General features: G+C 33.4%; 1 protein-coding gene across 1 annotated transcript in view; it reads left to right on the plus strand.

Annotated features, from left to right (window-relative positions):
- LOC112046653 (cadherin-99C) overlaps positions 1–16,463 on the plus strand; it is a 166,538-nt gene that overhangs the window by 49,566 nt on the left and 100,509 nt on the right. The window contains exon 2 of the mRNA XM_052883834.1: positions 9,272–9,314. The gene's annotated coding sequence lies outside the window, so the exon portion shown is untranslated. The remainder of the gene's footprint in view (positions 1–9,271; positions 9,315–16,463) is intronic.

The following is a 16,463-nucleotide window of genomic DNA, read 5'->3' on the forward strand; positions in this document are numbered from 1 at the left end:
TTAGACGCGAGGCGACTGGGTGGGCCGCACTCACGACATTTACAACGAGCAACCAGTCACGAAAAACAGACGACCGGCTGACGAATGCGACTAAGTTTCCGTAAATAAACGGTTTTTTAACTCAATGTGTTGGGCTAATAATTACGTTTTAGTCAATGCATTAACTGATTAATTCAAATAAGCAAAGTTCTCTCATATACATATTAATGTGAGAAGCCAAAACATTGAATCTTATTTTAAGAATCTTGCGTGCACAAAAAAGTGTTTTTTTTTGTGTTGATGATAGACGAAGTGCGAAAACTTAAAACGTACACAATAATAAGAGTAATATTGTAATAAAAAATAGAAGGGAACAATAAAATATAGAAATAGTAAACCACAAGATAGCCGAATTTTCTGAACGTGGATAATTATAATAGAAATGTTATGGAATCAATTTCGACTACTATACGAACAACCCCTTTCAATAGTTTAGTTTATGTTCTTGCAGTATAACAGACAGATATTAAAGTAACAAGTACAGCATTATTTTTATAATGATACACGGTATCTAGATTTGATATCAGTCTTCAGAATGTGTTGTAAAGACAATTACAGTAAGAAAATTACCGTTCAATGGACCTTTAATTTCAAATGCACTCCTATCGTACATCTACTCGGAGCTGCAAAAAGAGACACTGTTATTAATATATCGACAATACTTCAACAGCTTTAATAAGCTAAATTCTCAAGAGCAGATGATCGTAAAAAGCTCTCAACCACGCCCGTCTCGTAACCTTCATGATGAATAGGTGCAAAAACTAAGCTTTGCTATTTCCTGGTTAACACAAAGAAATAATAGACCTCACCTGCTACATACAATCATTCATCCTGCCTGCAACAAATTAAAATCATGATAATATTGATCAGAAAATAAAGTACATACAATTCCTTACTTTGCTAATAATGAGCATAAAATATCTAACTCCAACTGTTTTGTAAGACAGCGTGACAATTATTAGCGCAAACACGTCATCAAAAGAGACGGACCTGTGTCTTCAGCCTATCTCGTTTATTTACTGCAACTATAGACTTCAACGTAAAATTGTTGTATAGGAATTTGGTTCTTAAGTCAATTAGCTAAAGCACACATCTCATTAACAATTGCTCCTACTACTCACTTGTCGTTGAAACTGGTTCCGTCGACCCCTTTCCACGAAACACGTGAGCAACGGAGAATATGACGGACTTGATGCAAGTAGGAGTAAATGCGATATTAATGTCAAAAGAAATACGTCTGCTTAAGGGTCAAGTTGATCATTAATGAGTTGTCTACTTTCTGTAGTAGTAATAAACACATATTGTAACGACATACATAGTAGTCCTGCTTATAGACAAGCACACTGTTGCAATACCTCGCTTTCGTCCGCAACTTTGCTCGCTATAATTTGGATTTTGTTATTTAATTTAATATCTTGAATTTTTATTTCTCTAAAATAAAAAATCAGTGTACTGTAACAGGTGTTGAGCTATAGCGATATGATAATCCACTTTATTGTACAGAGTTCATTTGCCTCTAATTTAAATAGCATTTGTATTAGAATTGGCAAACAGTTGGATCACCCGCTTTAGGCATTCCACATCGGTACTAAATGGCTTAACGTTTACTGCTTTTTATGGCTTCTTGAAACGCAGACGAGTTGTGTAAATTCGTTTAGATTTTTTAACACAATTGGTAATTTCAGTCAAAGTTCCAATTTAAGTTTTCTGTTTAAATGTGAACTAACTAATGTTGTATTCATCTGCTACTTTTACTCGTATGTACAACTGATGTTGATGCAGAAGTTTGATATTTATAAACATTGAAGAACCGTTCTTTCTCTTCTAGCGTTTGTATTATATTTGCGAGTATGTTCTGTGATTCATATTTTTCTTATTTTTTTAATAGTATTTAACTTTTATGGGTTAATATAATATTGTATAACGCTTAATAAAACGCCTAATAAAAGCGACCTAGAATGCCCAAATTGTAATTACAGACTTTGGAAGATAACTTCAAACCCTATCGCTATGTATGAGAAACAAAGACGTACCTATAACGATGTTTACTTATCTAGTGTTGTAAAAGTATAATAAATAGTATTCGATTTCATGAAAGCAATCGAAACTACGAGATTGATTCAATCCGATTCGGATTCAATTAAAAAAAGTTAACGCGCGCTTTATGCGAATGCGGGAGACGAGCATCTCGCTGTGCCATTGACCCACAACAGCTTTTTGTGCGTATAACGGGACGGCACACTCGATTTCTTATTGACATTTAGGTTTAATGGCTTCGCAGTATGGGCCTAGTCGACATGGAAACCTTGGAAACTTCTTTGCCGGAAGTATGGGGCTATAAATCATATCGTGTCATGTTGTGGCAGCCAAAATACTTATCACATTGGTTAATAACATGACAGCTTAGAACTATAAAAACGTCAGTTTCTTTTGTTATATTTGGTACAGGTGGTATTCGTGTTTTAAAGCAACCTGTTCAACTTGTAGCTTTAGCTACTTGTAATTTAGTTTGGCTACTGGTTTAGTTTAATTGTTTAATCTCTTTATTTTTTTTTATCTATGCTTGTGTAAGTTAAGCTCCTTCAGTTAGAATATTAAAAAATAACTTTACCAATAATACCATCCTCCTATTTGAATGGATCTCTATATTAAGGTCATCATATTTCTAGGCTAGGACATTTGGAGCCACTGTACTCCGATGGCGGGGTGGCTTTAATTCTCCTTAAAAACCCCAACCTTCCCTATCCCTCCTATTTAGAATTACTTGAAAGAAATAGTGCCTAACTGAATATTTCATAGCTCACTATTCGAACCCTGAACATTATGATCCCAGAGACAGAAACCCAGCAAAACCTATACCAAATAATCTTACATTTGTATTATTTTAAAGGTAACTTTAAAAACTATCTGACTTACAAATGTTCTGTTTTAACGTTAGTTAAGGGACACAATTCTCTCTAAAGTGACGAACTAAGCGAAGTAATAGTTTCCATATCGTTTATTTCATCTTCACAGTGGTGTTTCCACATCGTCTATTGCTCGATAGCTTATTGGATACCAGTTTCCACTTTTAAAATGGTCAGCTGTCAATTTGGATATTAATTATGGACCGTTAGAGTCATCACGATTATTTCTTATAATTTGTGTGCTTCGGAATTTCTTTGAAGCAATAATTATGTTTATTATTTTTTTAGAGTCCCGTTGTTTGGCGTAACAATATTTAATTTGACTTTAGATGCAGCAGGTTGTATTATAGTTGCGAAGTCATAAATTAGACTTAATAAATAAAAAAAATATTAAATAATGACATTGATGATAAAACGTACCCAGGATCAGATAGAGAGATAGTCTCTACTAATAGTCGAGCAGTCATTTGAAATAAACGAGGTTTGATTTTAGTTTTTGATATCGGAGTATGTTTTATATGTAGGTACTCGTATTATAGTATCTGGCAAAGGCTCTTAATCTATTTAGTATGAAGTACTAAATTCCAAACATGTAAAAGTACATTTACAAATTACAAACACCATGTGACACATTAAGGCAAGAAGTACACTCCATTCTCCTGACATAGTGTCAGGACATCGGAGTGTGCTCAGCACCTTTTATCTTAAATCGTTTACACGGTGATAGTATACCGGTAATGCACGAACTACATCACCATGCGTGAATTTCTACTTGAAATTGCTTTAAAGATTTAACTCGGGAGTTCGAACCCGTTAGATCGTTTTAACTTTATGCTGCAATGTCTTCGGTTTTTTATTCGATTATGTGTAAAAGCTAACATCTGATGTTTTGTGGTTAAATATTCTGATTGGAAATAAATTATTGATCATTTGTTTGTGCAAAAAAAATATTATATTTTCGAAAAAATTGTTTTTTTTGACATGTCGAGAGTAGTGCACTACGATTCGATATGCAAAACATGTAGCTTAACATATTCTATAAATCAATCGCAACCGCCTCCTATCATCCAATTCCTACTTAAATATTTTGGCCAGAAATTTATTAAAACGAAACGGAAGGATGAAAAGGAGTTGGCAAGTGTGTGGCCCCTTAAAAGATAAAACATGGGTCAAGTTTTCCCGCGAATACTTGCCTGAGCAAGGAGGTAAAGTGACCCGCAGTGCATACACACAAAAAAAACACATTCAGCGGTTTTGATGTGATACATCTTACATACATTTTGGCAATTAATTTTTACATGTAAGATTTTGTTCATTTACAAGTAGATTCACCTTTAGATTGTTTATGTTTATTGACAAGATTTTCATTGTATGAATTGCGTGCTAAAGTCCATTGAACTCTTCGTGCGTTGCGACTATTTAGCGAGCTGATTAATTAATAGATTATTCTAATACGTTTTTATGGCATTCGTTGCAGTTAGCACTAACACTAACATGTTTCTTGAACTACATGTTGTCACTATACTATCTACGTCCTATATTAGGATTCTAGTTTTAATTCCACCCTTTTACAATTTAAGTTTAACATATATTGTTGTTGTTGCTTTACGTGTATATCTATGTGTTATTCAATTGTGAGAATGAACTTGGCGAAATAGAGGTCGTGACGAACAAGTGGATGCATCAGAGGAGCAATAATTATTTAAATTATACAATCATCAAAGAAATTGCACAGACTTGCGCGTGCCATGACAATTAATCATGCAACGAGCATTAACATATCATCTTCCACCAGAATGGCATGTCATTACCATTTACTTTTACGTAAGCGCTATTTCACTGACTTGTAGAAATTTAGACAAACTTGGCTCTTCTGTCGAAAGGTTATTTGCAATTCTTAATTCATGATCTTAAAGTTGATGTTGCCTTAAAAAGAGTTTACCTAACACAGTTTATTTTGTTTATGGGTATTTCGAGGTCATTAGTTCCATATACACTTTGAAACAAAATATTTACTGTTACAACTATTATTGCAACGCAACGGTGTTATTGCTAAAGTGAATTTGACGATAACGATAAGTTACTAAGTTTGCGTTTAGTTTTTATCGCAAGTACTTTGATAACTACTTACTATTTGAGTGGTGGCCTATTTACTACAAGCTTCTTTAGCAAGTCAACTTTGTTTAAAAAATAGTTAAGTTTATCCTGATTTTTAGACTTACCAAAATAGCAGTTTTCTGTTCAAATTATATCAACCACTGTCTTTGTACAGAACAATTCAAATATGCAAAACCCGGTTTGCCTATAGCATCCTTATAATTTTAATGATAAAATCACGATCGTGGGAGAACGTTTAAGCATTTAGAGCTCATAACTCCAGCGGTCACGTTATACATTCGTCAAGCTCCGAGCCTCATTTTCTTCCTGCTTGTTATGAGACTGTTTGTTGAGGAAGTTGTTCAAACGTTTCGAATATCTCACTTCACGCATGAATGTGAACGTGTTGGGAACAAAAACGGTCGGTAAAATATATCGACCGATTTTTTGCACTGAATATAATGTTACAAATTTTTAGTTATATTAGAGCATTATTTGTAGCTAACACACCAACTGCAACTTTGTTAAAGCAATGCAGTTATTAGATTAACAAACTTGCGTGTTGTTCATTTACATTAAATAAAATATTGATGATTTTATTTTTAACTTTATCTTGCCCATTAGTTTGTCTTGACAATGTTTACGTGTATAAATTACTATCATAAATAATGTCATTATATATCAGTTTTGAAATAACTACAAAATAATTATCTTGGTTAAAATATTTCAATTAACTATCTGTCTTTGCCGGTTTCACCTATTATCTTAGGTTCACTTAATTTAGCGGTTGACATCGCATTGGTTATTCCACAGTATACTGATAGGAATTCGAATTTGAATAATTGAAACAGTTTTATACAGTTTGTCAATATAGTTAGTACGAAATTCCTTAGTTAAATCTAACATTTTAGTTGACAAACCTAACCTAATCTATCCATCTATCAAGTCTCTACTATCACGTAATCTAATCTGAATATTACGTTCCTAAACGCCAAAGCGAAGTCTTTAGATTTTTTTACCTATGAATTTTCATTTTGGAAACAAGAAACATGCTTCTCTTCATTGATTTTTGAATTTTAATCAAATATATGAATATATTCGATTTTAAAACTTTTAATCGAGTAAATTTAAATTAACTTATTTGTCTGAATGTTATGATAATTACAAATATCGTTACTAAAAATTAAGTGGAGGCAATAAAAGTAGAGTATAAATGTTTGTGTCTCTGTTATTTTATGATATAATAACTGTTGTTATTATAAATCGTTTAAAATTCAAATATTTGGATAAAGTTAGCAATAAATCAGAGAATCACAAAAGATCTAATCAAATTACAAGGAAGAACAAACATGTACGGCGCACCCAGTCGTTTTAATTTTACGATATTACACTATAACGTTGTTTAACATATTTCGTTTTAGTTCTGCATACGATTGTTTACATTTGCTTGCGTTAGTCACGTAGTTGTGATCACGAAACCGCGATCAAGATTCTCGTATAATTTTGCAACTAGGTGTGTCCGAGTTTAGCCTTTTTAGCCATTTAATGACATTTAACTTTACTCTTGAACACTTTGTTTTATAATAATGTTATTGTTATTTATTTGTTCTTGTCTTCTGTATTGTTGTTTTCGTTTCTGCATACTTTATTAATGAGAGTGCCGTCTATGTAATCACTTGTATGTAATGGCTATATCTTTAAACCTATTATTATTTCATAGCGTCCCATTGTCACAATAAATAATTAGAAGACTTACTAAAGTTTACAAAGTAAGTAATCGTTAGTTGTTGAAGTTAATGTAGATATTATACTTGAATATTTATTTTTTGTGTCAAACGTGAGAGAGTGACAACTATAAATAAAAGCGATTCCAAAAATTTGGTAAACTACCTAGTTACCTACGTATACTTTCTTTAGTAGTCTAGTTTAGTTACAAGTTGTTTTCTAAATAAGACTTGTACAAACAAGAACGTATTTTTCTACGCACATTTTATGAAGTATAAAACAGAAAGGTACCTACATAAAACTGAATGACTCAAGTCCATTATAAACTTCTAAAAAAGGGCTTTAATTTATAGTACCTACATTTCAAGATACGTGACCAGCCTTAACAAAAACTTCCAGCGCATATAAAGGTACAAACATGTCTATTATAAAACTATTTGTGATGCGAACGTCATTCAATTTATGAAGGTGTAGTTACAAGACGAGAGTTACACCGACAAAAGTGTTTTGCGTCGCCACAGAGCGTATATCTGTCATTATGCATTCAGTATTAAATTATTTCAAACCACCGTGAAAGGAAATGGTATGGAGCAAAAAGTGATTCGTCTTCAACGTGATCCAATGCGTCTTGGAGAGCAAACGCTTTCTGATTCATGCACTTGCTTCTATCGTTCAGATTATAGATTACCTTCATTTTCTCCAATATTCTGTAGTAAATGCGCTGTAATAGAGTGTAGGAGATTTAATACTATAAACTTCTTTGTTCTTGCTACTTTCTTTTCAGACATACTCATTTAAATGTCATAAAACCTCTATGTTGAAGTATCGTTTAATTTAATCATTTAATTACTTAACAGGGGATGCCTGCAATGCGTTTTCATATCCTCTTTCTGACTGCCTGAAAGGTAAATTGCTTGCACCAGATATGTCAGTTGTACTTTTTTTGTTATTATTGACTATAAGAATTTATTCATGGTATTACAAACGTTATACGTTAAATTTTGACAACTCAAAATTACAAATCATTGAGAGATATTTTTGGCACAGATTTATTCACCATTATCAAATTCTACGTGTTCTCTCAGTTCCATATCTTTGCCGACTTAAACTGAACGTCGTCTGCCATTTAGTAGAAAACAAGTTCATACTATTACATAACATTCAGGTATGAAATTGCAGAATTTATCGATACAACTGCAATGAATTTGAAGTGTGTGGGATAACGCACTTTACTCGCATGTTGGAAGTTGGAAGGCTAATAATTTACGTGAGAGAATTCGACAGATAAGATGCAGTGATAGCTTTTATAAAGTGCTTAGACAGCTTTACGTACTATATCCCTGGGATCAGAGTCATGTAGGTGCGTCAATACGCGTAGAGCTGATCGCATATCAACGAACGTCGAATATCAAAATGATGTAAACAACAAAATATTTTTAACTGACATTCAAAAGAAGGAGGTTCTGATTTAGATGCGTATGATTTTTATACATAATTATACATTTTAGGACTTGTACAAGATTATTAGGCAGGCTGTGATTTTCTTTAATTCTCGCACGCATACTCACTCTCGACATCAAGATACTCGTATCTATTTTGTAAGTGGTTTGGAAAATAGACGCTTAATCAGGATCGTATCAACTGGAGTTAGGCTGCGGGATATTTTGACGCTGCTTTGTATTGATCTTAGCTAAAGTTGCGTAGCTATTGATAGCCCGATATAACTTCTAACACCTCACATTGCCGGAGCCGAGAAGTATTGAACGAGGTATCAGGATTGGCGGTGAGAATGTGCGAACATCTTAAAAAGTATTTGCTGTGCAATAAACAAGTTTCCTTATTAAGTACTGGGTGTCAGAAGTGCTAGTCTACCGCAAAACGACATTCGTATGATTTTGATCCGGATTAAATTGAAATATCCAAGTATGTGTCGCGATCTGAATTCACAGAGGTGTCTGGATTAAAGTTCTTATCAATTGCACTGATTAGATCACGTTCTACTTATCTATGTAATGCCTATATTATTTTATATTAGCGAAAGCCTGCGACTTCTTCCGCGTGAAATAATGTCACTATATTCCGCATAGTTTCAAATATCTAAGCTTATAGACGATTGGAAGCTTTTTAGTTAAGCCAAAGGGACAGGCCTCGCTCTTTACGACGAACCGGGTCGGTACCAATGGCTTAACGTGTTCTTCGAAGCACGAGGATGTAATGATAACATATGAACAACAAAATAAAAATTCATACTCGGAAATTCTTAGAAGAAAGAAAATCTCAATATTTCAGAGCATGACTCAGTTGTCGATTCCAGGACTTCATCATCCAAAGCCAGAAAGGCCGACCACTGGAACAATGAGGCAATTTTTCGCTGATTTAGATCAAACATCATAAACGTTTTAAAAAGCACTTGCTTGAGCGATAAAACAAATTAACAGCTTATTGCTTCCATATAAAAATATATCACTAATTGATTTTAAATGGTTCCTTTTCGTTGGTTACAGATTAAGAATGGCGGTGCGGTTATGAACAATAAATCACGTTCAGGTAAGCTGACAAACTGGAGCAATCACGTAATGTTATGACGACATAATTGTTAAATTTTCAACTTAATCGGTGATGTATTATGGATGAATTCTTTGACGGGTGTGGCTCGAGAATACGTCTACTGCCTACGCATGTTTTGTTTGAAGTTGAACTATTAAGTTAAACTGACAAGTTAATTGATTTACTGCACAAGGTAGGTATTTCTGTAAGAAAGTTTCTTAAATACAATCACTAACTATAGTCCTCTACTTCACTGGTGTGAAGTAGAGGACTATAGTTAGGAACTTTTTTTATTCCTCGATAACAGATATTTTATTTTTGATAAAAGTGTCTTTTTTTCTGTACCTTCAACAAAGCTTTATTCCGATTTGTTTAGTTATAGCTTGGAAACATCAATATGGATATAGATTTGCTAAACAATAGAAGATCGATAGTTCAAAACGTGAATGTATCAAAATGACTTATTACTACAAAATCTAAGAGATTGTTGTGCAATCGAATCTAAATGATAATAAAAGTAGTTTGTTTTCAAAGAATCAATTACTTATTGTTAAATTTAATTAGTTAGTTAGGAACGTTTTAAAGTCAAACAGTAAAATTAAGTATCTACTTTAAAATAATCTTGTTGTTTACAAAGATTCTGTCTTCGAAGCTCAGTAAGGCTTACCCAATGATTATTGTCGGTCTGTGGACTTTAAAATAATTTCAGCCATTATTTTCTATACTGTTCAATAAGATTCATGTGACGTTTATATTGTAAAGTTGCGGTGCGCATGCCGTTTGAATACTGAGCCCGGGAAATGTTGCAAATACGCCCAGTTTCGACACACTTGCACCAAATCACAATGTTGAGGCACTATATCGTTCACGTCGGTAACGATACCTTTATGGTTATCATTCATAGATCAGATTTTACGTACACAATATTAATACCGGTATTATCTGTCTGATTCAAGTAATAAAATTTACATGTTTTGTGTAATAGACTTTTCTGGTGGAGTTGGGAATGCCTTCGAGTAACATCGGATCTATTAAGGCATTCTGAATTCAAGATTAAGTTAGAAAATGGTATTCTGTATCGATATTTTTCTTCGGCAAACTTACGCCAACTCACAATGTAGACGTAGAAGCTATGTAGACTATCGTTTACGTCGATAACGATACCTTTATGGTTATCGTTATCTCTCTATTTTAAGTAATAAAATTCCGTACATAGTTGGAAATGCCTTGCTTATGAATAAAAGGTAAAGTTCTGGTCTATTAAGGATTTTTTAGTTAATTAGATTTAGATTTGGCCTAGTAGAAAGCTTCGGCTGTGGTTAACTACCACCTCACCGTTGAATTTAATTTAGAATTCTCGAAAGAATTATGGAGCAATTAATGTTATAGAGTGAGTTGTGTAACATTAAAACATAAGTTTCATTGCAGTTACTTCTTTAGTTGTACGTCACCTTATTATTTAAAAAGAGCATCAACTAAACTAAAAATATACCATACTATATTTATGTATGTTTTCTTTGGTTTTTCAATTACCAAGGTTGTCACCTTTTCATAGGTCAAAGCAGAATTCGTGCCAGACAATATGTTTAAAGTGCAATCTAAACTACAAATTGCTATTGGCAGTAGGACGGCATCTAACAGGCCATTTGTGGGTGGTGTTACAAATACCGCCTGTAGGCCCTATGCTAACAACACACATTTCGCAATATAGCCATAGTTGTGACAAAATCTTTACTGCTTTGGCCGCATTCATTATGCTAAATAGATGCACATCGCTTAAGTTTTAAAACATAACTTCATGGTCACATTTATGTATTATAGCGTGTTTTCATAATATCACAGATTCTTGTTTGTTACTATATGCCCTAATTTTGGCATGTTCTATAGCCATAGGTATTATAACACCTCTATGACTGTAGTACAGCCCATATTATTTATCGGGTTCATACAGTCGGATGATTGAATTATCAATTAATTTAGTTCTAACCTTTTGGTGTAATTTATTATTGTCTAGTTGCCTAGAGCTCTTCAGAAATATTTTAGAAGTACAATTTATTTTAATCGATTTGAATAGTATGATTACTTACGAAATTATTATAAATTAAACGTCTAATGTAGAAAAAAACTTAGTTGCAAATATTTTATTTTTGAACGTTATCGCTACAGGAAGGAGCAGGAAGAATTCAACTTAATTTCCCATCCAGTAATAGGGATAAAATTGGTGGGTGAACAGATCATTCGTTAGTATAATAACTGAATTTAGCATTGGTAACAAGAAAATTGACACACCATGTCCCATCTGCCTTGAGCCAAGGAGATCTTGCTTAACAAATCTATTAACATTACTGTTGTGTGCGGTATGGAGTATGTCCAAATATATAAACAAAATATTTAGTAAACGTCGTTTTAAATAAACAGTACTTTTAAGCAGCGGTTGTCTTGCGAGCATGTTTGAAGTGTTTGCCCGTATGTTTCGTATCAGGTTTGAGTAACAGTAAATTGCTGGCCTCGTTAGAAGTGATAATGCTTCTATAACCCATTCTTCGTTAGTGCAAGGAACTATGAGATTTTGTAATGGTTTTCTAATATTATGTGTGAGGATTGTTTTATAAGCTTTGCTTTTTGTGATATCTACTAGTTAAACATCTTGTTATTGTCATTATTATACTAGAACTTTGATCTCTCAGTAGGACAGTGTAATTTAGCGGCAAGCTATTTTAATTAGTACGTATTATAACTTTCGGTTTTGTTTGTCAATGCCACTGTCGTCAATACTCATAGTTGTCGCTCCATATCTATTAATATTTAAGAATTTATCTGAATTCTTTATATTATTAATCGGTGTTCCATTTTATAGTGCTACATTTTCATGTGATTTTTAAAGTATTTGCTGACCAACAATATTTATATATTTACTCGTCCTTACAAAAATATACTGACGCTACCAAACACTATATATAGATCTTATTTTGAAAATTCAATTATTATTTAGTTACTTCATCATCATCATATCAGCCGATGGACGTCCATTGCAGGACATAGGCCTTTTGTCTGGATTGAAGTTCCAAACATCACGATACTGAGCCACCTGTATCCAGCGAATCCCTCCGACTCGCTTGATGTCGTCAGTCCACCTGGTGCGGGGTTGACCAACACTGAGCTTACTAGTGCGGGGTCGCCATTCCAGCACTTTGACCCCAACTTCGAACTATATGCCCCGGTCATAGCCACTTCAGCTTCAAAACTCGTTGAGCTATGTCGGTGACTTTGGTTCTTCTGTGGATCTCCTCATTTCTAATTCGATCACGCAGAGATACTCCAAACATAGCATAGTTTAGTTACTTAGTTAGTATTAATTACTCCCCAAATCGATTATCTTATTTTTATACCTCTGGAATGATAAGAACTGTCACGTAAAAATACATCTGCCTAAAGGGAGTTTTATCATATTTATGTACTCGGAAAATTCTAACTATCACGTTTAGATAGATTGTGTATTCATAAATACGTGAATAAGAATCGATTTTGGTGCACGTATGACTTTCAGTTTTGATAAGATTATCATAAATTATAACGATCTATCATTTTTAGATTATTTCACTAAATCAAAAAGATTAACATTTCAAACCGAACGAAACGAAATTAACAGGTTAACATTAGCAAAAACATTTCATCTATGACTATAATTTGATAGCAACCTATTGAAACATAAAATCATGGCTTGCGACAACATCTTCTAGACTTTTTGTGCCTGCTTAAGTAAGAAGTTTTTGTTATGAAATACGAATACTATTTTATTTGCAATCATTCCATAAGAGCCTGGGCGGGGCGCTTGTCAGCCATCTCTTTTTGTTAACAGAGATGATTGAACTGTTATGTTTGCATAGAGGAGACCATGATAAGACTATATTCCCATTCGAGTTTTAAAACTGCCAGCAACCTGTTTAATAGCTTTGTTAAACAAAGTGTGAGAATTTGATGTCTATCAGACTATATTAGTTTAAGTGCGCCAGTGTTAATATTTTGTTAGACTTCCATTGGATATATTTTGAATAGCGATTCTTCATGCGTTTTAATTTTCCGGCTGCTATTATAGACGCTTTGAGATTATGAATTATTAAAATGCTATGCCTAAATAATTTGCTTTATTGCCATCAATGACTTTATTAATGAGTAGCATGCGCCTCGCGGTTTTACCCGCGTGGTTGACAGTCCCTTAGGAATACATAGAATATAGCCTATAGCACTCGGGGATAGTGTAGCTTACCTACAGTGAAATAATTTTTCAAATAGGTTCGTAATTAGAATTATTCATCGTGTAATTGGTATTGTTTATTTGTGAATGAATTGTATTCGTTCATACAATCGCGCAGTTACCCAATTGCCACAGGACTTTTATCAGTATTTCAAGAAAGATACCCTAAAATACTGATAACGGCTCCATCGGCTTCATCAAGGTTTATCAATAAATTCTTGTTCTAAAACAATCTGATTGTTGTATCAATTTCTTTACTGGAATGTATAAAACTCATTATTTCTATTTGGTCGGCGTTTGTCTAGTTATTACAGCAAAAAACATCTTATTACACTTGTTTATTATAGATTATCTCTTGATACCGGTTCTTGTTATAGGCGTGGTGTTAGGAAAGCGGTTATTTGAACGTCTATCAACGTTCACGAGAGGTAGTGAGGCAGTGTAATTAATTCACCTTCCAAAGTAGAGGTCTGGCGAGCCGTCAATGCTACCATCAACTATAACCATCCGGAGTAATTCAATTATCCGACACTGCAATGAGATTGTATGAATATCGGTGTATCGGATCTTTGCTTAACTGATTTGGTTTCAATCGTAGAAGGAACTCTCACTGGAAGTTCAGTGTGAAAGTTTGTAAATCATGCGACAATTTCAATGTTTTATGATTGTCTAGCTTTATTTCCATTTAATTAGCTAAACTCAATTGAAGTGAAAGTGGCATTATTAGTAAAACCAGTAACAAAATTTTAATTCTTAAAATATTTATTCTTCTTTGTTAATAACCTAATATGGGCTTGATTTCTGAAGCATCAAATAGTAAAGCAGATCACAAAGCTTACTATGATGATTTATTAGGTAAGTTGTACCTATTCAAAATGACTTGATGAAGAATACGACTTATATTTAGACAACTGATAACCCAATTTGATTGTTTTAGGTCGCTGAGGAGTGATTGACGTGCAAAATCTGAAGCTGATTATGAAATCATGAAAGAGGCGGTTCACTTATCACTCACTCGTCAGTTCATCACATTACTCAATTACATTTCTCATCAATCTATTTTTTTTATGAATCATCGTAATTGTTACACGGAGCTAATCTTACATCAATTGAATTTTTAGATAAAGATAATAGGTTATACATAAAGGAAATCGCTTTGATATCGAATATTGATAATGTTTGATAAGAGAGTTACGTCAGCGGGGAAGCGGAAGGTGAAGTTAATGAATTACCGTTTTCTGCCGAGTCATCATTATCAATCAATATGAGAGTACTAATGAAATGTCAGGATATAAAGATGGTCGATCAATATAGTTAAAAATAGCGTAAATGATAATGTTGAGAATAAGCCTAGGTAACTATTTGATAAATGTATTATATAGGTAGTAAGTAACGTAAGTATGTGTAATATGAAAATGTGTATGTGTAAGTATGTTCTTAGTAAAAGCGAAAAGAATAACAAAAATTTTCATCGAAGTTCTGTAGATCTATAGAGTTACCCAATTTTGATTCTCAATTAAGATTTGGGAATTTGTTTTTATTAACGATATGTAATCAATGTGTATTCATAAAAATGTCTTATTTTACTTTTTTCCTTTACTAAAATAATAGGCCAAAAATACTTAATTGAAAACCTTAGTTCCTTTAGCAAATAAAGCATGTTAACAAGAATTTGCAAAAGAATACCTCTATTAGCAGTTGCATTACTAAGATAGCTCGCTTTGGTATTCCAACTTTAAATTCCGATCGTGTTGATGCTAGATAAGGAATTGCTATACCGATCTTTCTTCTGGTACCGTTGCGGTATCGCTAAATTATCGCTCACGTTTCGCTACCGCTGGCGCCCTTTTACTTCGCTTTGCTAGAACAACATTTTTAATTTTGTTAACACATATTCGAATACAAATGTGAAGAAAAAATTCAAAGAGCTACTCTTTACTAACTCTCGTGTCACGGTGTTTGTCTCTCTCGTGTGGCTCGACGGTTTAGTATTTTTTACTGTATAAATATAGGTCGTAAACTTTTTTTCACCTTTCTGCCCCGCCCCCCATTTTTTAACCGACTTCAAAAAAAGGAGGAGGTTTCTTAATTCGACCGTATATATTTTTTTTTAAATACAATAGTATATTCGTTATGAAATTTATATGGCAGAACAGCATTCGCCGGGTCAACTATAGAATAAACAAATGAGACTTATTATTCTAGCTCCCATTTGATATGGTTTTGACATTGCACTTTTAATTTTACTATTATTTTTTTGTATTCCGATAATTTGTGCATTAGCGATTTTGAAAAACAGAATGTTCGACGTTAATCATATTGTTTAGTCGTAGTTATAAATATTCTTCTATTCAAAATGTATTTAGTTTAGTTTGATGTTTTGTTTCATTTGCACTTGTTGTCACTTGATTCTTTGTAGTTTGAAAAGCAGACACATTTCCCGATGTTGCCGACGATGCCAATTATCTGTTAGTCTTCCCTTTTCACTGTTATTGCGGTTGCACCGGCCACTTGGTAGGTTTTGCAGTGCTCGTTAAAATTGGTCTATGCCAACACCGTTATAGGAACGGTGAAATCAGCTCCGTATTGTTTATCGATAAAAGTAATAAATCTAAAGTAATAACGCCATTATTCTATTGTTGCGCCGGGTTACGTTGACGTTAATTTTGTTCAGTGGATATCGTGTAAAACACGTTGTATCTGATCGCTTGTAACTGGGACTGACTTTCAGGTGATAGTAATAACAGTTCTGTTTGCTTTGACGTTTGTATGGCTTCTAAATAAATATTGCTTTTGAGTGTCATGAATCTCTTTATTTATTTCATCATTATCAGACTACTTTACTGGCATACTACTTGGCCAAACCACCTTATAAGAGAGTGAATAAATATGTT

This window comes from Bicyclus anynana, chromosome 10, assembly GCF_947172395.1.
Source record: "Bicyclus anynana chromosome 10, ilBicAnyn1.1, whole genome shotgun sequence".
In the NCBI taxonomy this organism is placed as follows: domain Eukaryota; kingdom Metazoa; phylum Arthropoda; class Insecta; order Lepidoptera; family Nymphalidae; genus Bicyclus; species Bicyclus anynana.